At 39.0% G+C, this 26,650-nt stretch overlaps 1 non-coding gene across 1 annotated transcript; it reads right to left on the reverse strand.

The window, feature by feature from the left end:
- Positions 1 to 17,028: 17,028 nt before the first annotated feature.
- Positions 17,029 to 17,134, reverse strand: LOC123820317. Its single transcript, XR_006785947.1, has one exon. It is a non-coding gene; the product is annotated as a small nucleolar RNA U13 (small nucleolar RNA).
- Positions 17,135 to 26,650: the final 9,516 nt, after the last annotated feature.

Raw genomic sequence — 26,650 nt, forward strand, 5'->3', positions numbered from 1 at the left:
ACAACCACCACCGCTGCCATCACCATCACCACCATCACCTCCAAATGGAAGGCTCAGAGGATTTCCAATTAATGGCTTCTCAGATAGAAGTGCACTTATTTTAAAACATCCAAGTGCACATAGATACATTCCCATATATTCAAGACAAAGAACACAGCACCTTCCAGAAGAAAATTAACACAGTTGGGCTGAGGCTGATTCACTCACATGTTTTATCACCGGTGTGGAATGCCAGTAACAAGGGCAATCATTTGTTTGTGAATTCACGGAAGACTGGACTTGCACACTGGAAAGGGACTTCCTAATGAATAGCAATGGGGAGACTTGCTGTGTATTAGCATATTTTATCTGCCCTTGTTTTGAAATTAAACAGAGTTGTGGTTGAAAAAGACCAGGCACAGATTGCCACTAGATGGACTTTTTAGAAAAAGTGGCATTTGGAATGAAGTTTAACTAGGTGGGCAAGTTCTAAAGTTAACTGTTGGGATCCTCGGGCTTGCACAAGACATTTCCTCCTCCTCATTTGATAACAGAATTTCCTAGTCACTCTTATTCTTTCCTAAAATCTATTCGTTCTCAGATACAATGCCTCTCTGTTTTGCCCAGAGTTACTTAAATATAAATCAGGAGCATTCTTAGCTGAAGCAAAAGCTAATTTGCAAAGTTCAATTAAATTTTGTTCAACATGTATTTATTAAACACATACTATGTGCCCAAAGCTATTTTAAGAAACTTGGAGGAGAGTAAGTATGAGAGAATATGTGAATAATTTCAAATGCTTCTTGAAGGAATACTTCTTAGGGCTCTCTATCCACCTGGAGGGGAAGAAAATAGAGAGATGAGTAGCTAGATATAGACATAAAATAAGATGAATAAGATAATAAGGTAAAAATTAGGAGCATGTCATTAAAACCAAAGAGTATTTCAGAAGTTCTAGGAAGAAAATGATGGGCATGGACTGAAATGTTCAGGGCAGATTTCAAGAGAAGAAGTGAGCCTTCATTTAAATTTGAAAGTTTGCATACATAAAGGATAGGCATTCTAGAACTGGGGGGCATTAGTTATTAAGCACAGTAATTAAGTGTGTAGGCTCTATATTGTTGAGGTATAATTTTCAAAGATAAAAGCATGATTCTCATAAAAATATATTGTATACACCTTTCAAAGAGCCACTTTGCTCATTAATGAAGGAATCAGTTGTATAATAAAGCTGACTCAACAGAACAAAGGAGAAATCAAAGTATATCTTGTTAACGAGAGTCAGAATACTGAAATAAAGTTGCTAAATTAAAAACAAAACTGGTTAATATTCTACAAAACAACAGAGCTGTAACTTTAAGGGCTCCCTTTACCACTGGACCAAAATTGGTATGTGTCTACTTCACACAAATGCTTTGCAGCTTCACAATCTGCACTGAGTCTGGGTACTAATCAATAGTCAACTTGAGTCAAACGAAGGTATAGTTCCCTGAGGAATCTGTTACTTCATGTTGAGGCCTTTTAGTCAATGCTCCAGTGTGACCTTGAAAAGAATATTGGGGGGGAACCCCCCTCTAAGATTGGGGGACTTCTTAACAGTATTCAGGCAGAAGGGAGTTCTCATCTTGTTCTGCCACTTGCCAGCTGTATGATATGGCAATATGCCTTAACTTCTTACTTCCTCAGTTTCTTTATCTATAAGATATAGACAATAATAATTTTTAGCACATCAAGTTGTGATAGAAATCAAATGAGATAATATACATTATATTTTGAACAAGACCTGGAACACAGTAAGGGCTCAAGATATGTTCCCTCCCACAAATGAGCAAAGACCCACAGACAAAAAAGAGTGAGTGTCAGTGGGGGCTACTGGATAGACCAGCCTGGCTGAAGGGGACATTTTGCTTTGGGAAATAGAGGAAAATAAATTGAATAAAGAGTTTAGCAAGATTAGAGCAGTTTTTTAAAAAAAGTTTGAAAGAAGAAGAAACAGAAAAGCACACACCATTTTTAAATTTTAGATTTTTATCCTGAAGTCAGTAGAGCTACTGTTTTTTTTTGTTGTTGTTTTGTTTTTTGGGTGTTTTGTTTTTTGTTTTGTTTTGGGGTTTTTGTTTTTATTTTTTTTGAGCTGCAAAGTGGCATAGTAAATGCAGAATTTTGGAGAAATTATCCCAGTCCTCTAGAGAGCAACCTGAACAGGGAGGGTGTGTGGTTAGAGTTAAGAAGTAGTAAAGGATTAAGGAGCCAAAGAGAAAGAGGAACCACGCATCACACATGATTACCAGATTCTGAAACTGGAAGATTGTAGAAATGGTGTTATCTTTGGTATAAATAAGAAACGTAATTAAAGAATATGTTTTAAAGTAAAGATAAGGCATTCTCTTTTGCATCTTCTGGCTGTGTTTGAGAATAAGGAACATGTAAGTAGAAATGTTCAAGTAGACAGTGGGAGACTGGAAGTCAGTGTTGGAGATAACTATTTAAGGGTCATCCACACAAATGTGATAGCTAAAGCTGTGAAAATCAGTGGACTACCCTAGCACTGGACAGAAATGACAAAGAGACAAGGACCATGTGGATCCTTTCTTCTTCTTTCAAAAGGTGGCTGTTTTCCAAAGACTAAGACAGAGCAAGTCATTGGAGAGAGCAGGAACAAAGGTTTGTGAGATCTTGAAATGCGCTTATGAAGCAGATGGAGCCAAAGTGCACTGAGTTTGGTTGATTTCACCCTTAAATAGAGGACACTATGGGAATGCTGAGACATTGGCTTAAATTCACTCTAAGGTGTAAATAGCCCATATGAGAGTGTTTCCTAATGGAAGAGTTATGTTAAAGCCAGGGGAGATTTCAAGCTAAGGAGATCGGAGTAGGCAGTACCTTGAGACAAGAATTCAAAGGTTAACTTCTGTTTCCTGCAAGACCCTGACTGATATAGCACCCAATATGAATGTAGGTAATTCAATGATAGACGCCCTTTCCTAAGCTACTCCCTTGAGTCTGTCATTGCTAAGATACACCATAGCAATTAGTAGAACTTAAATCTCTGAGGTTCAGAGTGGACTCCATCAGAGGAAAGTGGCTGCGCCTGGAGAGAAAGCATTCTCAGCGAGGGCATTGTAATGTCATTCTTTCTCCCAACAAATACTGAGAGCCTAATATGCACCAGACACTCTTCCAGGTGCTTGGAATATAGCATGAGCAAGACAAGTTTCTGCCTCATAAAGTTAATTTTAATGGAAGGAGGTAGTTAATGCACATGCACATATAAATTTTAAAAAGCAAGTTGAGATAATGGTAAATAATATTCTTAAAGTGCCAAAAATGGAACAGTACTATTTTGGGTTGGATGGCTAACAAATTAACGCTCATAGGAGTTAATATCTAAGCTAATCTGGCATTTTTCTTAGCAAAGCTGAGACATCTTCACATTTGGCCTCCTAAAATCACTGAGGATAATTTTGAGAGATGCTGAAGCAATGAATTAGCAGGCAAGAACAATGAGTCACAGAAATCTGGATCTTAATGTTAAAAGGACTTATAACCCAGCATTCCAAGGCTGCATTATAAATATCTTCACCCTCATCATGTGATGTCTCTACAAGTTCAGTAAAAACTGATTCATTGAATAGTTGCTACAATTCTTTCTACTCTTAGAGAGGCTGCAGCCCTGGTCAAAATGGTGTGAACAAGTTATTACTTGGGTTCTACAAACAGAATGGAAATGCCTTTTGGCTGTGTGTGTGGGAGAGGTTTTTCTCAGGATGGAATGGTGAGGGTGAGCACTAATGTGCTAATAAACCACTCTTTGCTGGAAATGCTTTTTGTCAATGAGCTTTGAGAGAGGCAGGATATAGTCACAGGAAGTCCTAAAATGGGGTCAACTTTACAGGAATTGGAACATAATCCAAACATTTTGTGGTTCAGCCATTTAAACTCCTACTTAAACTTTTGGACATGTATCCATCTCTGGTCCAGCCTGGAGCCACTGTGACTTTCACAAGAAGTCCCTTGCAAGCTACTAATTATCGTCTTCACAAAAACCACAGCGCAGGCAGTAGCTGAATGCTGAAGATGGGTTTTCTGCTCTCAAGGAATGATACTGAAGGGAGAAAATTTGTAGATAGCTAGTATTACTACCCACAAGTATTTCCCCAAGCATCAGTTCAATTACAAGACTCTGTTTCCTTGTTCTTAACCCCATAACTACCAGTACCTCTCATCCCTTTGGCTTCTTCCCCTGATAGCACTTTGATTGTAACCAAACATAAGGTTGGTTTCTAGAGCAAGCTGAGTTGAGGTTGTGAGAGGTCATCTCAGGTGGCTGTGATAACTTATAGATGGAGCCATTTGTCATGGCCCTTATCAAAGTGTTAAAATGCTTACACATACAAAGGTCTGTCCAGAAAAAAAAGTCCAGCAATTTTTAATATAACAAGAACAGTTTGCATGACATCAGTGTAACCTGGCAGCCAAGGAGAGTAGACTGGAATGTGAGTGTGTGAACAATGATGACTTCACTGTACTAGTCAGCAGGGGCAGTAGATGGATTGAGTGAGCATGTGTACTGTGTGGCTGCTGCATTCAAAATGACTGAGATAGTTAAGCAACGAATCTGCATCAAATTTTGCATTAAGCTTGAAAATTCTGCCAGGGAAACTGTTGGGATGATTCAGAAAGCTGCAACTCTGGGCAACTGGTGATTGGCAGCTTCATCACAACAACATGCCTGCTCATACATCACATCTTATACAGAGTTTTCTGGGGAAATATCAAATCGCCCAGGTGACTCAGCCCCACTACAGCCCAGATTTGATGTCTTGTGACTTCTGGTTTTCCCCAAAACTAATATCGCCTTTGAAAGGAAAAATATTTCATACCAGCAATGAGATTTAATAAAATATGATAGGGCAGCTGATGGCGATTTGGAGAACTGTGTGAGGTATAAGGTACTTACTTTGAAGGGGACTGAGGCATCACTGTCCTGTGTACAATGTTTCTTATATCTTCTATCTTCTTCAATAAATGTCTCTATTTTTCATATTACATGACTGGATATCTTCTGAACAGACCTCGAACACATGCCTGGTAAGGAACATGCCATTTGCCTAATATAACAATGAAGGTTTGGTAGCATACAAACTTTTCATACAAATGACATGTAAAAGGCAGTGGTTCTCAGAATTTTTGGTTTCAGTACTTTTCACTTTGTTAAAATTATTAAAACTCCCAAAATACTTTTGTTTGTGTGGATAATAATGTCTACTGGTGATTACTATATTAGAAATTAAAAGTGATCATTTTTGCATTAATTTATTTTTAAATAACAATAAAAACATGACATGTTAATACAAAAAAAGCATACTTTTATGAACAATGGGTACATTTTCAAAAGAATAAGTAATAGAAAGGATCACATTGTTTTACAGTTTGGTGACTTTCATTTAATGCCTGACTGAAGAGAAGACAGCTGGATTCTTGTTTCTGTTTCTGTATTCGACCTGTCCTCATATCACGTGTCATGTAGCTGCTGGGAAGCTCACTGCAGACTTGTGAGAGGAGAGGAAAGATGACAGTGTTTGCCCAGACTGATAAAAATAGCTTTGACCTGGCAGATCTCCTGAAAGGGTCTCAGGGACCCTCCAAGCTCCCAGATGACACCTTGAGAACTACTGTTGTCAGGGAAAACTGCTACTATTTTTTCCCAGGTGACAGAGAAGGAAAGTGGTCAGCGGTAACATCAGAAGAACTCTGGTAATCCCAAGAATATGCCAGCGAGATTTGGAGCGTGGCAGGAAATAGGGTTTTACCACATTTCATTGTTTAACCCTATGGAGCAACATAGACAGGTTTCTAATATTTGAGCTGGGTGGGAACTTAAGATCACTTGACAAACACTTCATTCTAAAAAAAAACATGTTGATTCGATGACTAGCTATTGGGAGGCCCAGCCAACAGCTGGAGGATAGCCTGAGCTTGAATGATGGGTCCTCAGAAGCAAGACAGGGAATGGAGTGTGCTTCCATCCCCCCACACCACTTCCCTTTTTTATTGCAGAATTGTTCTCTCCAGCAGCATTGGGCTCCATCCAGTGAGTATATGTTCCGCTAGCCACTTAACAAACTCAAGCTGTGGTTTGGGGCTGATAAATAATTATGTTAATTAACAGGTAGGAGGAAAAATATGATGTTATTCGTGTGGAATGCTCTGAGAAGCTGGAAACACTTAACTGCAAAAACGACATGTGGTGAAATAACCAATAATTTGCTTAAAAAGCCCACATCTGGTTTGCTGGCTCAAAGCAGGGGTTAATAGTCATTCGAGGGTAGCTAGTGGTAGAGGGGGTCCCAGGATAAACAGCCAAGCCTTCACGGCAGGAAATATGCTTGTTCTTGTAGCACAAGCATTTATGTTGGCTTCTCACCAAGATGAAACGTAAAAGGAATTGTTTAGTTTACCTCTTTCTTCTTCTTACAACATAAAATACAAGAATGTCTTTGTCATATTTGTACACTTAAAGATGGGAAAGAGAGAATAGTCATGAGAAGAATGTATAGCAATTATTTGTTCCAAACTTCCGAAATGATGCAGCAAGCACATCACAGCAGAAAGGAGTAGAAAAGTGAGTTTGAATGTGTATGCATAATTATCTATTATAACAGACATGCTGACTTGGTAAATATTTATCAAGCATCCTCCTTGCACAAGGCACAGACATGAGTGCTATAACTAATGCATAGGTGGGTAATCTACAGTCCCAGATCCCAAAGATAAAAGAGCTCAGTAGAAAGACCAAGGCAAATACACAATATGTGCATAATACAAATCCCAGGGTGATATGTCATTAAGGAGAGGAGAGTACGTGTTCCAATAGGAAGGAAACCTCATGTAAGATCAGAGGAGTCCTCAAATGTCTATCGACAGTGGTATTTCAGCTCAGGCATTAAGGATGACTAGGACTCCCACTGGTGGAAACAAAGGCAGATGGATGGGATGGAGCGCACCAGCCCATCCACAGCATCTATTCTATAGCGGGAAACAGGGACAGCAAGTAAGCCCAGTTGACTAGAATTCAGAGTAGATGAAAAGAGATTGAAAAGTTTAAGCAAGAAAAAGTCATAATTGGAGATATCTTTTAAAATATCGATCTGGGGGCAGCACTGTATATGATAAAGTGGAACGGAGGAAATCTGTGGACGAAAATGGGGCTCAGAAACATAGTCTCATGATGGCCCAGGAGAGTACCAAAGAGGCGCTGAACATTGACCATCACCATCTAGACACTAATGTAACATGATGACTGATAGGAGATGAGGGCCAAGGTAGGGAGAGCAGTCCAAGATATTTTCCCAGGCTCCATCTGCAGAGACTAAGAGAATGTGCCTGAATTTCTGAGCTGCCAGGTAAACATATCCAACAAGTGGTTAAAAATTAAATGTAAAGGCCAGAACCATGAAGGAATGGGAACAAGAAGAGAAAACACAGCCATTATAAGGAAAGGATGTGAAGCAGGTTCCTTGGGTCCACTGTGGTATTCTTTCAAGCCCCTCAACATGTAGCCATCGATTTCTGAGATACACAGATCTGACCATGGCATGGATACGCTAAAGGCATCCCGATGGCTTCCATGCTTTTGAGATAATATCAGATCTCAACATGACTTACAAGGCCACACAAGTTCTGGTAACCACTAACCTCTCAAGCACCACTGTCTCCCTCCCTCTGTGTCTCAGCCATGAGGTTTTTTGCTGTCCCTGGGGCCTGCTAGGCTCCCTCCTGCCACAGGGACTTTGCTTATGAGAAAGTTTTCTTTCATATCTTTGCCTCATTGCCCTCTATGCATCATTCAGAATTCAGTGGCCACTGTTTAGGGAAGATCTTAGTACTTCTCTGATTGAGAGGATCAAGTCTTCCCATCATATCCTCTTTTAGCACATTATATATTTTTTCCAAAGCTTGTCACAGTTCAACCATTTAACTTTATGTACAATCATTTGATTTATACTGACTCCCTCAAGAAGCTGTAAATTCCTAAAGACAGAGCCACCATTGCATCCTTTAATCCCAGAAGAGTTCCTGGTCCTTAGCGGGCTCTCAATGTATAGCTGTTGAGTGAATCAATGTTTACCTATGATACAGAAATGCTCTCACCTGCATTACGGCATTTGATCTTCATGACATACCTATGAGGTAGATATTATAATCCAAGTTTTACCAACAGATAAACTTGAAGTTGGTGTGCATCTGGCTCAACCATATAGGAGTTAGTGGCAGCACAGTGACCCTCACTCTTTCCACAATGTCATTGATCTCCCTCAGGAGCAGAATCAAGATCACAAATGCTGAAAAGGGACACAGCTTCCATGTAAAGCAGACACAATGACACATACCAAATGTCACAAAGGGGCTGTAGGGTAAGTGGAGGCAGTCTGGCTTCCTCACCCAGGTGTCTGGGTAACTAAGAGAAACAGTGTTCTCATAGCCTTGAGACTAGGTCCAATAAACTGTTCTCATAATGTGAAGTGGGCTTGCATGTGCACAATTATGCTATGTTATATAATTTTCTGGCTTTTTGCCGGCTTTGTTCACCTGTAGCACAAAAAGACAATAGGCATGTCTCACCCACCCGTGAATAAAGGCACGTCAAGCATCTCCATGGCTCCATGTATATTCTTCTGTTTCCCTGGAGCTACAGGGGACCTACCCGGCCTTGACAAGCTGCAGCACAGGGGTAATAGAGGAGACAGGTACGGTAGTCCACTGGGACATCATGGATGGTCTTTTAGATGGCAGTATCAGAGGAACAATGAGAACAGAAGTCAGACTGTGAGTTTTCAAGTAGAGTGAATCAAAGAAAGCTTTTGAAAAGAGGTAGGGAGTTGCAAAGTGATTAGAAAATATCATGTAGGTTTTCCAGATGGTCCTACAAAAAATGGAAATGGTGGGGCTATCAGCACTGGAGGGTAGAATCCCCCTCAGTGCGAATGAAAAGACAAACCAGAACCATGCTTCCTAAATAAGGACACCAGAGTGCTATTTCAAGACAATTCATGAGAAATAAAAATGGCAAAATTATAGGAAAAATTACTAGCAAAAATCAAAGAAAGAAAAATTAGAATTAATGGTATAATTTTTCTTTATGAAACTGGGAACTTTTTAAAAATAAAGATGCTTGATGTTGCATTATTATTTACCTTCTGACATGTGTAAGAGCCAGACAAACCCTGCACATCTTCTGAGAAAATCAGTGCAAAAACCATCTTCTATACAAAATGCCACTACAGAACATGCTCTCTGGGTGGCAAAAAGGCCTCTTCGTTTTAGAAGCAAGGAAAACATATAAGGTATGTCTGTACAAGTAGTAGTCCTAGAAGACAGATATTTCCATTAAAATATACGAGTTAAAGCTTCTCATTTTTAAAAAAAAATAAAGAGCATGGCTATAACTCACCTACTGATGTTCCAACCAAACTATCTGTAAAGACATATTCAGTGAAAGAGGAAAACATCTTACATTGAATGTGATACTGGCAACCAACCTACTGTCAGAATTTGGGAAGACCTCCACTACTTTAGGAACTGCGTGAAGACTCATGCTAGTGTGTGACTCATGTTTGGTCACCTGAAACAGACTGTCCCTGCCACTGGAAAGGAGAGCCTGGGACTCTGCATGTCCCCTACTCTCAGCCCTCTGACTGAAAGATGAGAGCTTCACACAACTTGAAAACTCTCCTTCTATAGCAGCAGTACCACTTTTTAGATTTCTCTGCTTTTCATCTGTCTTGCTCATGAGTAAAAGTGCAATTTCTTAACCCCCAAAACAGCCTCACAAAAATGTGGCTATGATGACACAGTGCATCATGGGAGCTGTAGACCTACTAAGTAAAACACTGTAGAAAGTTTCAGAACATGCTGAAGAAGGGAGTTTTGTTGTGTACTTGGGTATTTTTACTTTTCAGAAAAATAGGCAGAAAGGGAGGGAAGAAGATGTCTATCTCCTCAGTTCGGCTGAATTTATTGGCGAACTGTAGGTGGAAGAACATTCTCCTAACCAGCAAGCAGACAGGGAGCAGAGACTGTGCAAGTTGACACCTTAAGCAACAGCCCCTGGGCCCAGGCAAGTTTCCCTTCACACTGAGGTGGGGGAATTAGACAAATGAGAGCTCTGTAAAACACCACAAAGCAAGGGAGCTAGAAATTTAAACTAAAACACTTCAGAAGAGCAAGCATGTCTATGTCCAATAGATGTATAAAATAGAAAAAGGTATAATTGTTTGCTTATAGAATTGGCAGATTCTTAATAAAATATTTGAAGGCTATGAGGCTTTTAGAACAGACCATGAAAAAAGAATTCTCATGGTCAGAATTTCCAGAAAGTTTCAGGAAATGACCTAGGTTTACCTACCTTCATCTTTTCAGTCTTGCTTAAACAACCTTTGGCCTCAAATAGAAAAACAAGTAAATATTTTTTATAAATATGGTTGCATAATAGTTTACCATAAGGATACACTTTGATTTATTTAATGACATGGGGAAATGTTTATGCTATCACTTTAAGTTTAAAAAGCAGAATACAGGAGGTTTGGGGGAGTAAATGAGAAAAGTAAAGGGGATTAAGAAGTACAAATTGCCAGTTATAAAAATAGCCATAGAAATATAAAGTACAGCATGGGAAACATAGTCCATATTGTAATAACTATGTATGGTGTCAAATGGGTACTAGACTTATCAGGGTGATCTCTTCACAAGGTATATGAATGTCTAATCACTACATCGTACACTTGAAACTAATACAAAATTGTATGTAAACTGTAACTGAAAAATTAATTAATTTTTTCAAAAATAAAAAATTAAAAGCAAGATCTAATTTTTAAAAAAATACAATATGACATAGACTTAAAAAACAAACCAAAAGCAAATATAGGCACAAAAAGGGATTGAAAAGGCTGAAAGAAAAATGGAAGAACTACATCTGAAATGTTAACAATAGTTATGGCTGAACATATATAGGATTTTGGATAACCAGTAAAGCATAATTTGTTATATTTTGTAACAAAATACATAAGTTCACAAAAGAACTGTGGAAAAATGGTCTTCAGAGATAGGTAGAAAGGACGGGCAGAAATGCAGGTGGAAGCGATCTGTGTGCCTAGCCCACTCACCAGCCCAGTGACAACATTATTCGAAATTAAAGCATGTCAGAAACAATTTTCTTTCCCCCTAAGTAGGCCCCTAGAACATTTAAAAATGCAGAGGACTCAGTAGGCAAACATATGCCTGATGGATACCTAACAAATCAGTCGTGAAGCAGTTTTATTCACAGATGTTTTATAGGAAAATGATCTCATTCCATATGGTGCTTATGGACCCAAACTCTGAAGTAAGGGAAAACTATCATAACAAAAAGACTTTATAGAGTCATAAATTAACCAGAGACACCTACGCTAGCAAACAGATGAGATGGAAAGAGCCCTGGCGTCTGGCTCAGGGACTCTCCTGCCCCAGGCTGCAGGTGTCCTTGGACAAGTCCTTTACCTCTCTGGGAGCAGGACACTCTTCGATGAAGGAATAGGGATTAGAAGACTTCCCAGCTCCCCTCACTGAATTATTGTAAATAACAAAAGGCAAATGTATATGAACGCAGTGCTCAGCAGATGTAAGTCATCACTGCATTGTTCTATTAATGAGTCATGCAAGGGACTCAGGCTCTGAGCCTCCTCACAAATGTAGTGTTGGGTCGGCCAAAAAATCCCTATGGAGTTCTCTCTGTAAATAAGACATGTTTTCTCATTTTCACAGGTAACTTTACTGATTTGCATATTTTGACTATGTCAGCTATCTCCCACGTGGAATAACATCGATTGTTCTCAATTAATGTCTCAATTTGATCACTGTCAACTTCAACTGGTCTACTTGACCATGGAGCATCATCCAGCAAGAAATGTCCAGCACAAAACTCTGCAAACCGTTTTTGACACGTTTGATCAATCACAACACCTTCTCCATACACTGCACAAATCTCTCTTTTTTGCATTCAGTTGCATTTTTACCTTTCTTGAAATAATAAAGCATAATATGCCAAAATGTTGCATATTTTCTTCGATATTCAATATTAAAATGGCTACACAAAAACTCACTGATTTTGATTTGTTTTAAATGCATGCTGATATGGCAGTTGTCACAATGCAATCTAACAAAATTGTTTCACATGAAGTTGAAGACAACTAGGCGCTGCTAGAGCCATCTTATGGAAACAACCAATGAACTTTTTGGCCAACCCAGTATTTTGTGTCACTATATTTCCCCCTAACAACGGCACTAAATACCTGCATCCCTAAAATGAAAAACTTGAAAGATTATTTTTTCCAGATGAAATTATTTTCTGAAAAGCTAAGCTAAAATGAGTTTTAGTTATAATGCTAGTGTTTCCATTTGTTGTTTTTTCAGAACACTCAAATTGTTTTTCACATTTGAAATTGGTAGTTGGCACACACTTTCCAAATGACTGAAATGGGGAAGTATCTATAAAATGTTAAAATGAGCGTATTTCGGGATGTAGTTGATCAGTGTTGTCAAGGAGAACTTCATTTTTCTAAAATGTTTATAAGCATGGATGGGTGTGCCTGTACACAGTGTGTGTGTGTGCCTGTGGATGAACATGTATATTCTAGTAAGGAAGAGGAAGAATAATTTGATTAGCTGTAAGATGCAGTAGTGACAGTGGCACCCAGATCTATATCCCTTCCTGCTGATCCCCAAAACAACAGGACAAGCTTTGTAAAAGGGGTAGATCATGAGTGATTGCCTGGGGATGCTTACATTTATTTATAAGGGGAAAAGAATTCAAGGCAACAAATAATTTGTTAGGTTCCACCGAATATAAACTGTCTGTGGATAAAAAATAAGACACACAAACTATATGTCATATTAGTAATAGAGAAAAAGTACAGATCTACTGAGAGAAAACTGGTTAAAGTTCATTTATAAAATCTAGGGAATTCTATGGGCTACTTCCAAATATGATAAGGATCTCCTACTCAGATATTAAAGAATATGCATGAGCTAGCACAGAGTGAAAAAAATACTATGTATATCCAATATATACTATGGTACCATTTTTAACTATAATCTATAAGCATATTACATATTCATGTCTGTATTGCCTAGGAAAAAACCTAAGAGGATATACCCTAAAATGTTAACACTATTTATTGCAAAGTGACCCAAACTGAGATAGTTTTAACTTTATATTTTGCTGTAATTAATACAATTTTTAACAGTTTGAATATATTATTTTAACAACCATAACTAAAATAAAACCTTTTTCACTTTGAGAAAAATAACAAAACATATTGTCCACTAAAACTTGCTTAGACTCCAAGCTTAGGAAGTTATTAAGAATAAAAAGTGATTATTAAGAACAAGAAGAAATTAAGGATTAACCTCATCCCTTCCCATCAGAGTCAGATAATGTATTTGTATCTGTCCCTCTTAGCCCAACTTTGACTTTGAAAAGTTACAGAGTTTAAGAAGGAATCAACAAACCAGCTCAGTTGCTCAAGAAAATAGCTTCAGATGGTTGATGTAAAAATTCCTAAATCTTAAAGATCCAATCAACACACTCTTTTCTCTCTGAGCTTTCTTGTCTAGATGGTATAGTAGTACTGATAGCTTTGACAACATTTTTAAAAGCCACAGATAAAGGTACAGCTTGAGTGGAAAGCCAAGTAATTATTTCTGAAGAATTAAAATCATTGTGGGTGAGGATATAAAGCCAACTAAAGTTGATTTAAAGTAGGTTTAAATCAGGACTTCCAGTAGGAAGAGCTAGTTTGACAAATCTGTTACACTTAGTGCACTAGGTAAACAAAGATTTCATGTCAAAATAGTATTAACTATGATGTTTGGTGAATAGAATGAAATGTTTTCCTTCTTCTAATTCTTTCTTTAACGTAGATAGCAACCACAGGGACCTATTATGGAATTAAAATTAATTCATATTTTTTAGTTTTTGTACGTAGCCAATAATTTCTCTAAAATCTCCCTAGGCAATCAAGCATTATTTTCACAAAAAAAAATGTTAGCAAGTTAAGGAAGTAAGTGTTATGAATTCCAAAAAATATTCTCCTCCATGCTGCAATTCCCCTTCATACCCAGATTTATGCCAATCCAAGAAGAAGCCTCATTGGAAACCATGGGTTTGTGTGGTTAGAACAAACTAGAAAAAACAGAATGTAAGGAAACATCTCTGTCACCTCCTGCCCTCACACTTGAGAGAAAAAAAGTCCATTGTGAAAATTTTTAAGCACACGGCTGCACTTCTGCTGGTTTGATTTTCATTTTTACACTACCAGCATAGTCCAGGAAACTCCAAACTATAAAATTAACCTGAAAAAGGGTTGTCCTGGGGACCAACCAGGAAACCCTCAATCCAGACCAAATAAGATTCCCAAAAATTGGAGTAAAAGCAAATGTAAGAAGAAACACAGAGAGAATCACATAAGCAAAAACATGAAATTCAGACCCTTCAGACTGTCACACTATGGAATTATTAGAAACCACCTAGAAAATTAAAATGAAATCATGGAGCAATTATAAGAAAAAACTAGATCAAATATAATTGTCCAATATAACTTGAAATAGAATTAGATAGAACTTATTGAAAATGTAAAGTCTTTGACATTGAAAGTTCAGTCTCTGGATAACAGATGAATGGATAAACAACAGTGGTACATCCATGCGATGGAATTCCATTTGACAATAAAAAAAAACTACTGAAATATGCTACAACATAAGTGAACTTCAAAAACATATACTAAATGACAGTAACCAAACACAAAAGACCACATACTGTATGTAAGACCATTTACATGAGATGCCCATAGAATGCATATCTAGAGAAACAGAAAAGATTAGTGGTTTCCTAGGGCTGACAGTGGAGATAGTAATCAACCATAAATGGTCATGAGCCATTTTATGGGGAAGTAGAAGTGTTCTAAAGCTGGATTATGGTGATCATTTCACAACTAGATAAATTTACTAAAAGTCATCGAACTCTAAATTTAAAATGGCTGAATTTATATATGTAAATTATATGCACTGTGTAAATTATACATGTAAATTATATTTCCATAAAGTTGTTTAAAAAATTCACTGGGAAATTTCAAGAGCAGTTTAGACTCTGTCAAAATTGTAATATAGATTCAAAGAACTTACCCAGAATGCAGAACAAAAAGAGATGGAAAATGTGAAAGACAGAGAGACTGGGGAAGACAGTGAAAAGGTCCAATATATATCTAATAGGAGCTCCAGGTACAGAAGTAATGGAGAAAAAAGAAAGAGAGGAAAAAATTTTCTCAAAGAAATGAAGGTTGAGAATTTTCTAGAAGTAATGAAATACATCAATCATGAGCTAAGTAGTGAAAAAAATAAGCACAGGAAACTGGTAGGAGACCAGTTTACGGAGGCACACACAGCCCAGACAGATTAGAGTGGACGTCAAAAGGCCCTGTAAAGGTTTGGATTCACTGATCCACCATATTTAAAAATGATCCCTGGTTGATTCATAATGGATATGCTTTTTTTTAATCAAGTAGACTCGTGTTTCACAGTAATTAGAAAAATTCTATAACTTTAAAACTGAAAAGGCATCTTTCTAAAAGTTAAGAGTGCATTTTCCATTGGAACCCTTTGGAGTCCAGAAGTCCAAGTTAAACCTGAACCTGGAAAACATGGGAAGCTCCAGGTTACTGCTGGGATGTATTCGTGCTCCTCAGGCAGATGATGGGCACTGCCTCAGCCTCCCCTGTATATTTTCTTTAAACTCCTATTAATTTAAAAGGCCTGGGAAAAGGGTGAGTCATAAAGGTGGAAAAATATTTTGGCTGTAGCTTTGGTGAAAGGTGAAATGCATTAACCTTGCAATGAGTCATCATCACCTCGGGCAGCTTAAAAGAAAAAAATCCTTAACCACAGTGGGTAAAGATCTCAGAGTATGTCTGACGGACTGGTAGGATTTGGTAACTTCTTGTCTGGTGCGGGTGCAGCCTGGTGTGAGTTTCTCCAGAAGAAGGCCTGAAATGACTCATTTCCAACAGGCAGCCTGTAGGGCTGGCTCTCCCACCCCCCAGACCCCAGCGGGAGGCACAGCTGCAACCCACCTGCTTCCACAGAGCCAGTTTCACTCCAATGTGAAGAAAGTACTAGCTGCTGGTGCCAACCAAGGCCCTAAAATAGACAGACTTTAAAAATCAGGCGTAGCCCATTAAAGTCTAAGAAAATGGCATTGGTAATAGAATTATGTGGAATTACTTTTCTGAACTGTGACTGCCAAATCACTTGAAATAAATCCTAACAACTCATTAGTAGGTTTAAATATGAACAAAATTAACCATTCTTCCATTATATCATTTTAGAAAAATAATCACAAATCCTTTACCTTATTTAAAAAATGAAAACTGCCTGAATATCACGTTCAGGCATGTATTACTGTCAAATGTTTACAAAGAAACTAATGGCCTTGGATTAGTTATTGGAGGTTGGAAAGGGTCTCAAGCTATATGAGTAAATAAATGCTTGTTTACTTAGAGATTAGCTTCAGGCCTCCTATAGGCAAGGGAGGTAGCAGACAGTACTGTCCAGATGTGGAACTGAATTTGAAACTAGCTGCTTAGAAGCATGTGATCTTGACCAAATTCCTTAGTCTTGCTGAACTTCACCATTCTCAGAAATCAAGTGAGGGGATAACATCAATTTCAGGATGGGTATGAGGACATATTGAGACAACAATCATACCATTCCTTGGTACTCAATAATGCCAGCTCCCTTCCCTCTTTCCTTCCTTCTTTTTAAAGTATATTTTATTGATTATGCTATTACAGTTGTCCCATTTATTTTCTCCTCTTTGTTCCTCTCCACCCTGCACTGCCCTTCCCACCAGCATCCCCAGGCCCCTTAGTTCCTGTCCATAGGTCATTCATTTCCTGTACTATACTTAACTTCCCCCTGTCTATTTTGTACCTACCATTTATGCTTCTTTTTTTTTCATGTCAGACAGGTAATGATGTGCTGATGTCATACAAGGTTTGTGGGAGGCACATGTCACACAAGAGTGTGAACACCCAATCATCACACCTATGAATTACGAGAGGATCCTATTTATGCTTCTTATTCCCTGAACATTTTCCCCCATTCTTCCCCTGCCCCCTCCACACTGATAACCCGCCATGTGTTCTCCATTTCTGTGATTCTGTTCCTGTTCTAGTTGTTTGCTTAATTTGTTTTTCTTTTTGTTTCTGGATTCAGTTGTTGATAGTTGTGAGTTTGTTGTCAAAAAATACTGTTCATATATTTTACCTTCTTTTTCTTAGATAAGTCACTTTAACATTTCATATAATAAAGGCTTGGTGATGATGAGCTCCTTTAACTTGACCTTATCTGGGAAGCACTTTATCTGCCCTTCCATTCTAAATGATAGCTTTGCTTGATAGAGTAATTTAGGTTGTATGTCCTTGCCTTCTTCATGACTTGGAATACTTTCCAGCCCCTTCTTGCCTGCAAATTTTCTTTTGAGAAATCAGCTGATAATATTATGGGAACTCCTTTGTAGGTGACTGTCTCCTTTTCTCTTGCTGCTTTGAAGATTCGCTCCTTATCTTTAATCTTGGGTAATGTAATTATGATGTGCCTTGGTGTGTGCTTCCTTGGGTCCAACTTCTTTGGGGCTCTCTGAGCTTCCTGGACTTCCTGGAAGTCTATTTTCTTTGCCAGATTGGAGAAGTTCTCCTTCATTATTTGTTCAAATAAGTTTTCAATTTCTTGCTCTTCCTCTTCTCCTTCTGGCACCTCTAGTATTTGGATGTTGGAACGTTTAAAGTTGTCTTGAAGGTTCCTAACCCCCTCCTTATTTTTTTGAATTCTTATTTCTTCATTCTTTTCTGATTGGGTATTCCTTCCTTCTGGTTCACTCCATTGATTTGAGTCCCATTTTCCTTCCCATCACTATTGGTTCCCTGTACATTTTCCTTTATTATACTTTGCATAGCCTTCACATTTTCCTCTATTTTTCAAACATACTCAACCATTTCAGTGAGCATCCTCATTACCAGTGTTTTGAACTCTGCATCTGACAGATTAGCTATCTTTTCATTGCTTAGTTCTATTTTGGGAGTTTTAATCTGTTCTTTCATTTGGGCCATATTTCTTTGTCTCAGTGAACCTGTTACATGGTAAGGGGCAGAGCATTAGGTATTTGCTAGGTGAGGCAACCATGTCACTGTCTTATGGGGGAGGGGTCTGAGAGGGAACAATGCATCTTGCTCAGCTCTCCTTCAGCTTTCAGTCACTCCCCCCACTAGCCATAAGCAAATTGGGTCTTTCTGGTGCTGATTCCCAAGTGGCTGGTTTTCTGTATGTTCTAGGACCCTGTGGGTCTCTCCAACGAACTCTCCTGTGGGACTGGGAGTTTCTCCCACTGCCACAACTCCCATAGATTTTTATAGTCAGAGGTTTTGAGGTTTTCTTTTCCCACACTGGAACCCTGGGTTAAGCAGTGTGTCTCACTCCTCAGTTGTTCCTCCCATTTTATTCATATGCAAATGTGGGACCATACACTCTGCCAGCCATTGCCTTATCTCCTCCAGCTGCTTCCTCACCACACATCCTCTCCCTCCCAGCTTCCTGTCTCCACCCATCCTACCAGTCTGGATGAATGTTTCTTCTTTAACTACTTGGTTGTCAGACTTCCATACATTTTGATTTTCTGGCAGTTCTGGGGATTTTTTTTGTTTGTTTGTTTTTAAATTTGTTGTTATCCTTCTTTTGGTTGTATGAGGAGGCAAAGTGTATCTATTTATGCCTCCTTCTTGACCAGAAATTCCCTCTTCCCTTCCTAAAGCCTCACCTCAAGGCACTTTCAGCTGGGCTGGTTCATGAAAGAGTGGGTAGCAACTGGATGGGCAAAGAAGAAATGAGAGGGCGTTCTTAATAACAGGAAAAACATGAGCTACTATTAAAGGAAGTTGAGACACAGTGGAGACAATGCTCCAATCAATATTGGAGGTGAGTACCATAGATTACCAAGGTACCCTGAAGAAAAGTCATGCATTATTTCTGTCTTTTAGCTTTCTCTCATTTCCTGCCTAACTATAGGAAACATGTTCTTGAGTCCATATAGTAGAAGAAAAATTGCAAAAGGGATAAAGCTTCTCAAGAGAAAATTGAATAGATGGGATAATAACATAAGTTTACCTTAAGCATATTTTGAAACAGGACAGATTTTAAAATAATGATAAAAGCACTATCAGTGATTTTTACTCAAATTTTGACTCACCTGGCACTTTTCCAATCTGGATTATTTTCAAGTTTTTTTTTGGTGAAATGGATCAAAGATTGTGCTCTACAACAGAATCTGCTGTGATCTTGTTCTGTGCTTAGGGTATGACTAAGAAAGCTCTCTCAGAAAGAGAATATTCTTATATAGACATGCCAGCAAAGAGTGTGAGCTGTCCTTCTCCCCTTGCCATCCCTTCTCCCCTTTCTGTTCTGTGCTAAACATCTTGGCACCCCCACAAGTAGCTTGGCCCTTGCTGGTTTCTGCTTGAGTTTAACCAATAGGGGACACTATCAGGAGAGAGGAGGATAGGAGAAAAGAAGGGTCAGAGTATTTCTTCCATTTCCTCCCTGTTTGTTTCCACAAGTCTGGTATTATCTGTGTGTCACTATGCCTGCTGCTCCAGCTAAAAGCCAGCTCTCTCTGGGCTCCAATATGCTACTGTATGTCTTCCATGCTCCTCCATCCTAAAGGAGCTGGTAACGGATTTCTGCTGGTACAAGTCTCCAGGTTTCTCAACATCTCTTCTTCTTGCCCTTAATCTTGCTTCTCTGCAAAGAGTACCTTCATTAAATCTCTTTAACTGAACCATCGGATAAACTTTTATTTCCTGCTGGGACAGTGGCTGATATGAAGTTCTAATTGCCCTCCCAGTATATTAGGCTTGTCAGCAGGAGGGATGAAGGCTGTGGAAATTGCCCTACTATTTCCTTTCACATAGTAACACCTTTGCTTAGTTTTACTACCTTTATTCTGTGTGCTCTGTCACTTGGGATAAAAGGGACTTTTTCTCCAAAGGTCTCCTAAAAAAGCAGACTTGTAGTTGAATCTCTTGTAGTTTAGAAAACATTAACAGTTTCCCAATTAATAATAATAAAGAACATCAACATTATTTAAGTACCTATTGTATAACTGGTGTTGTTTTAGGAAGTTTGCAGTGTTTCCAGGTAGTCTTCTCAGTCTATCCCAAAACAATTTTAGTCTTCATTTTATTAGCCAAGGGCAGTGCGGTGAAACGTCCAGGATCACACATCTCAAGCCAGTAGCTAAGGGATGTCTGTGTGTCCCCTGGGCCATTATGATCTCCCTGCATCAGCTGTCACCTGACCTAGCACCTCAAGGAACCCATGTGCAGACAACTGTTGTAAGAAACTAGATGACACACCAAGAAATTATGAGGCACCATGCCACCTTGTTGAACAATGGGCACCATACAACTAAGTGAAGCCTCGAGAAAATGTGGGGCCATTTTGTTCTAACCTGCCCTAGAAGAAGGGATGGACACTAGGTTCATATACACCCTTTCTGGGTTTCCAATGGCAGTGAGAGTACAAAGGACCTTTTTTTGAGTTTAAGAATTCTCCACTCTCACTCTGAAGTGTTTGCTTTTAGCCTGTCTAGTGGAGGCTGAGAAGGTACATTTTCAGAACTACCCCTGTGATGCTGAGGCAAACAGTCCAGAACCACACACTGAGAACTGGTGCGAGAGACTGCCGGGAAAGCATCTGCCTCCATCACTGTCACGTTCTAGTGCAGATCCAGTGCTCTGATCCATGGTTTTGGATGAATGAAAAATATGCAAAAGAGAATCAATGTCTGAACTCCCTTTTGCTCAAGGCCTTCCTCATGTGTGCTGAAATCTAGTGCTCCTTCGGCGTGGCAGTACTCCTGATTGTTTAAAAAACACCCCATGCATTCTGCCCTTGGGCATGCGGGCTGGTCTGTGGAATCCATTGAACACATGGCTGACTTTGAGAGGCACAAGTGGATACTTGGCAAAATGTCATTCTTTTTTTTTCATACTAGTAAATCCTTTAACATACACTTTCAAACTAAAATGCTTACTTCATAACACTGTCTCTCATCCATGTATTCACCAATATTTGTTAAGTGTATTTAGTAATTGCCTACTTTGGGCCAGGCACTCCATTGGATGTCAAGTGAATAAAATAAAACAAAGCCCTTGTGCTTACAGAGCTTACACACCAGAAGCAGAGACAGCATAACTGCGTGCTCAGACAAATCAATGTGACGTTACAGCTGTGGCGTGCAAAGAAGAGATAATAGTGTCCTGAGAAGGTATGGGGACATGGGGGCTCATCTAGTGAGCAGAAGGCCCAGAAGGATTTCCCTGAGGCAGAGATGACAAAGTTACTTGAGGCAAAAAGGATGGGAAAGGTGAAAGAAGACAGGTGGAAGAGCGTGGCAGGCAGAGGGGCCAGGAAAAGCAAAGTAAGTTAAGGATGTCTGAGGATGTCTGGATAAAAGAGACAAGCTGGTGAGCTCATGTTGAATTGTTAAACATATTGCTCAAAAACAAAAACAAACGCAAAACTCAAGGGCTTTGATCAGAGCTAACTGTGATTATGAAATGCAGCGTACAAGGTGCTTCCATGAAAGACATTGCACCCAGAAAACTGTTACAGTAGGAGTGGGGTCTGTTTGCTGGTTGGATCCTGTGTAACTCCCAGTGGTGTCACACAGTGACAGAATGATCATTTTTTTCAAACTGCAAAGCTGAACAAAATATTTAATGCTCCTTTAGACCACTGTGTGATTATCTTGCTGAATGGCAAAATTGCTTTACTTATTCCAGACAAGGTCATAAATGACAAATAGGTGTAACAAATAGGCAAAAGAGAAACACTAAGTATAATAATACTCTCTTCATTGTTAAAAGACACCGAGAAGCATTGTAAAAATACACAAAAAGGAGTGTTCATATTTTGATTTACAAATTGTCCTTTTCATGTATGTTGATAAAACTATATATAAGTTTACATCACTATTATAACAGGCATATAGGGTAATTGTACAATTCTATGATAAAATATGTATCTGTATTGTTTACACACAAATATACTTTGTTTTGAATGAAGAACAATCTAATATTGGCATCTATTAGCTGAAACTACTTTAACTTGTAGAAAGTTGACAATATTTTTATATTCAAAAATTTCTGTTGAAAGTATAAATTTTTGAAAGCATACAAAAACATTTCTGTAGATATTTCAAGGTAAAATACTGCAAAAAGACTCAGATTCCACAAGCCCTACTTTCACAATAATCCATCATCACTGAAAGTCTTATAGGTACTAAATGGAATATAATCATTTTAGCAGTGCTTTGCTTAGTTTCTGCTCAAGCCAAATGTCTTTGGCTAAATCCTAAATGCAATAAGCAACTCCCATTAAACCTTAAAGCTTGTAACATTTGGCACAGTGGAATAAAGGGCCCTTTTAATTGCCTTTCCAGTTTGCAAAGTATTTTAAATGCATTGCTTTATGAACTACTTATTAAAAGCTCTGATTTTTCTTGCAGTGCCTATGATTTTGAGACATTCATTCATTTACATTGATAGTATGTCATGCACTACATTTTCTGCTGTGTGTTGAAACCCATTTCATCATACATGCATATGCAAGGTGTCGAGAAAGATCCAGAATGAGATAGATGGAGAGCCTGTTTCTCTCAGTCAGACAGGCTATAAATTGCAGCCAGTTAAAAGTCTGTCATGCTCCAGGGTGAGCTTTGAGCTATTTTTATCATTATTTATTTATCATTTTTTATTTTTCAGACAAACCTGTTACTTGAAAAAGTCTCAAAGCTACTTACTTTTTTGCATAGAAACAACTTGATTACAAATTAATTTAATAGATAAGTTCTTTCATTATGAGACGAGGTTCACTGGAAAGACAGTTTGTATGTAAGAGTCTGCAGTGCGCTCGTCCTTTGGGTTTGGCCTGACTGACATCTCTACAGAGTGGGTGGGTCTCTCAGCTCATCCACCCACCAGCAGCCTGCAAGTCCTGCTCCTCCTCAGTTCATCTTAACTCTGACAGTTCGTCTGTTTGTTACCTAAAACTCTAAAACACAGAAGGATACTGAATTAACATGCTTGGGCTACCATAAGGAAGTATACAAATTGAGTGGCTTAGACAACAGAAATGTATTTCTCCCATGTCTGGAGGCTGGAAGTCCAAGATCAAGGTGTCGGCAGGGTTGGCTCCTTCTGAGGCTGGGAGGGAGATCCTGTTCCTCTCCTAGCTTCTGGTGGTTTGCTGGCCATCTTTGGCATTTCTTGGCTTGCAAAGCATCATTCCTATTTCTGTCTTCATCTTCACATGGCACTCAATTTGTGTGTATACCTTTGTCCAAATTTCTTGTTTACATGAAGGACACCAGTCATATTGGGTTAGAGACCACCCTATGCCAGCACAGCTTCATTTTAACCTAACTAATTGCATCTCAAACTACCCTATCCCCAAATAAGATTATATTCTGCGGCACTAGGGCCTTAAATACGTGAATTTTTGAGGTGACAAAATCCAACTAATAATATATAAATTGTAGCTTAATATGTATTAAAAGTACTGAAATAATACCTACTAGGCAATTAACCATGGTTACCTCTGGGGAAGAGAGTTAGATAGACCAGGATGAGGATGGAAGTCAAAGAGGATTTAGTTTCACCTGTAATATCTTCATTGTTTTACAAGAAGTGTATTGCCTATGTAAGTAAAAGATAATATAAATAAATTAAGGTTTGTAGTGATTCCCAGTGGAAATATTGTCAGCTGCCAAGGTATGTTTTGGAAATCTGTGGAGGGTTCTGTTGGCTGTTGCAACTGCTGGGGGCACTTCTGACAGTTAGTGCGTGGAGACTTGGGGGTGCCAACCATCTTGCAATGCTAGGGATCATCTCCCACAATGAAGACTTGCCTGTGTCCCACACCATCTTCCAATGCCATGCTAAGCATTTACATATAAAAGTCAAAGGACTTTTTGACATGATTTTAATATGTACTGAATTTTTCAGGAATTCAACCTTTGCACCTGTGGGGAGGATTGTACTTTGTTTGGGTCAGAACGTTACCATAAGTTTTCACCTTATTGGAAACTTATGTTATCAACATTGATATCACTTTCAATATTTAAGTCACTGCTAGAACATGCCCATAATGGGCTGCAGTGGCAGCTGTCACATTCATGATGATTCTTTTCACGGGTGCCCACTTAATTCTGTTTTCCAATGTGGGTATGTTGAGCCTTCATGCACTGAAGTATGTATTATACTAGTATAAACTTCTTTAATTCCATTTTTCCTTTACACATGTTCAGGTAGATGACCTTATTTATGAATTTTGTGTCAGAGTAGTAAAGGGGGTATAACCAAATATTTTCATGAAATGGGATCATTTGGTCTATGAGTGCTGAGCACTGCCAGGCTTCTCTGATAATCTGAAGCAGAAACACTGAACACCTAAAGTAAAGCTTTGGAAAGGGAGGAGAGGAAGTGTATGCAGGAGATATTTTGAAAGCAAAAATCAGAAGACATGACTGTATTATATCTTAGATTGAAATAGCTGGAACTGTCCAAAATGCCTCTGGATGATTAGCTTGGGCTAATGGGTAACTGAAAAGTATAAATGTGAGGAGGAGATGCTGGATTCAATGTAGGACATTTCACCCCAAGTCACCAAAGGGGGCAAGAGGGAGATGTCCACAGTCATTAAATGGTAAATGTATGAGTTTAGTGACTAAGAGAGCCTGTGCTGGCAATGACCATATCACCATGATTGCTAGAACCCTAGAAATGGAGAATCTATAGAATAAAAAGGAGAAAAGTCTATATATAGCAAGCCTGATGAGAGTTCTGAGGACACACATGACTAAGGAAGGTCGTGAACAAGACTTGTCATTCCTCAACCTTATCTCCCTGCTAAGCTTGAAGCTTCTCAACATAAAAAGCAAAAGTGAACAATACACAAACCCTGTGATATTGATGTGTGTGTGTGTGTGTGTGACTTTAGTATTCCTCACAATGCCTAGCATAGCACTAGATGCCCTATAAGCATGTAACACCACCTGTCAACTGGTTTTCCATAGCCTTTTCCCTTCTGGAACATTCAGGGATGGAGAAGAACATGATGCTCATGATTGGGCTTCACCAAGCACAGATGGGCATAGTGATCTGTGGAAAGATTTCTCCCAAAGCTCATTGACTATCTCAAGACTCGGGATTCTCTGACAGGCAGAGAGGAGACCATCTTTAGCTGAGTCTGGCCACGGCTATGCTAAGGGGAGGCTATCACACTCAGAAACCACATTTGCCCAAGAATTGGTGACTTCACCTGTGAGATAGGCCATTTCCCCGCACCCCAATATTGGACAAAACCGTAACTAAATTTAACATCACAGGGAGTGCTATTCCCAAAAATGCCTCATCCAGCCCAAATTCAGAAAAAAATGTGCCACAATCATCCAAAGCCCATGTCCTACACTTGGGCACACTCTTCTGACAGTGACATGGTGATCTTGGGGGCACTCCCTCTGGCTCCCTTTCATGTTCCACGTGCCTGCCAGGATATGCAATATGGAATAGGAGATCTGTCACCAAGGGCACATACCTGTGGTCACATAAACACATAAACACTTTCACTAGCAGCCACGTTCTCCAGCTCTGGCCACGAGAGGCAGCCGACAGCCAGACAGGAGAGACTCTGCTGAATGCTGGCTGCTGCACGGCATCCACCGTCCACTCTGGCCGGAAATGGGTTCCAGATGTGTCCTCAGCTGAGATGCTCATGGAGTCAGACTGTCAGAAATGGGCCTTCTGGCCTGGGTCTTCAGTCTTTATCAATCTCTCTGAGCAATGCTGAGAAAGGGTGGGGAAGGAAGGTGGGAAAAATGTAAGACTACTCTGCATTGCAAGACAGAAAGATGACAATGTGTTTTGAGTTTTCAGGTCCTGTTTTTTTGTTTGTTTGTTTGTTGTTTGGAGATAACGCTGTGTGTGTATGTGTATGTGGAAATACAAGGGGGAGAGGAGCAAAGGAAATGGGGGAAAGGAAAAGGAGATCCTATTTCAGTTACAAAAAGGTTTTGTGCATTTTAGTCAAGCTAAAATAATATCATAATCCCATGTCAACCCAAAAAATTCAAAAACATAAAGGAAAGAGCAATACTTTATCTTTGTTTCATCTTTACTATATGGAGATACTTCAGAACTGTGGAAGCAGAGCTCCTAACTTAAGTTTGTTGAGTAATCCTTTTCCTGTTACACATGTTAAAACCATTTTCTCCTAGTTTAATGGCAGTTATTTGACTTTGTCTCTGGGGTCTTTGATGAATAAAAATTTTCATTTCTCTTTCTTCTTTATTTTTTATACATATATGCAAATGCATCAATTCATTTGTATAATTAGTATCCTGCACGTGTTTCTTTAGTGTAATCTCTTTCGTTCTTACTTTCACTTGTCTCAGCCCCTCTGTCTACACCAGTCTTAGCTCCTTTTGGTCTCCTGCCCTGCACCCCTTTCATTCAGCTATATGGAA

This window comes from Phyllostomus hastatus, unplaced genomic scaffold (genome assembly GCF_019186645.2).
Source record: "Phyllostomus hastatus isolate PE091 unplaced genomic scaffold, TTU_PhHast_1.1 phas_contig_34, whole genome shotgun sequence".
Classification (NCBI taxonomy): domain Eukaryota; kingdom Metazoa; phylum Chordata; class Mammalia; order Chiroptera; family Phyllostomidae; genus Phyllostomus; species Phyllostomus hastatus.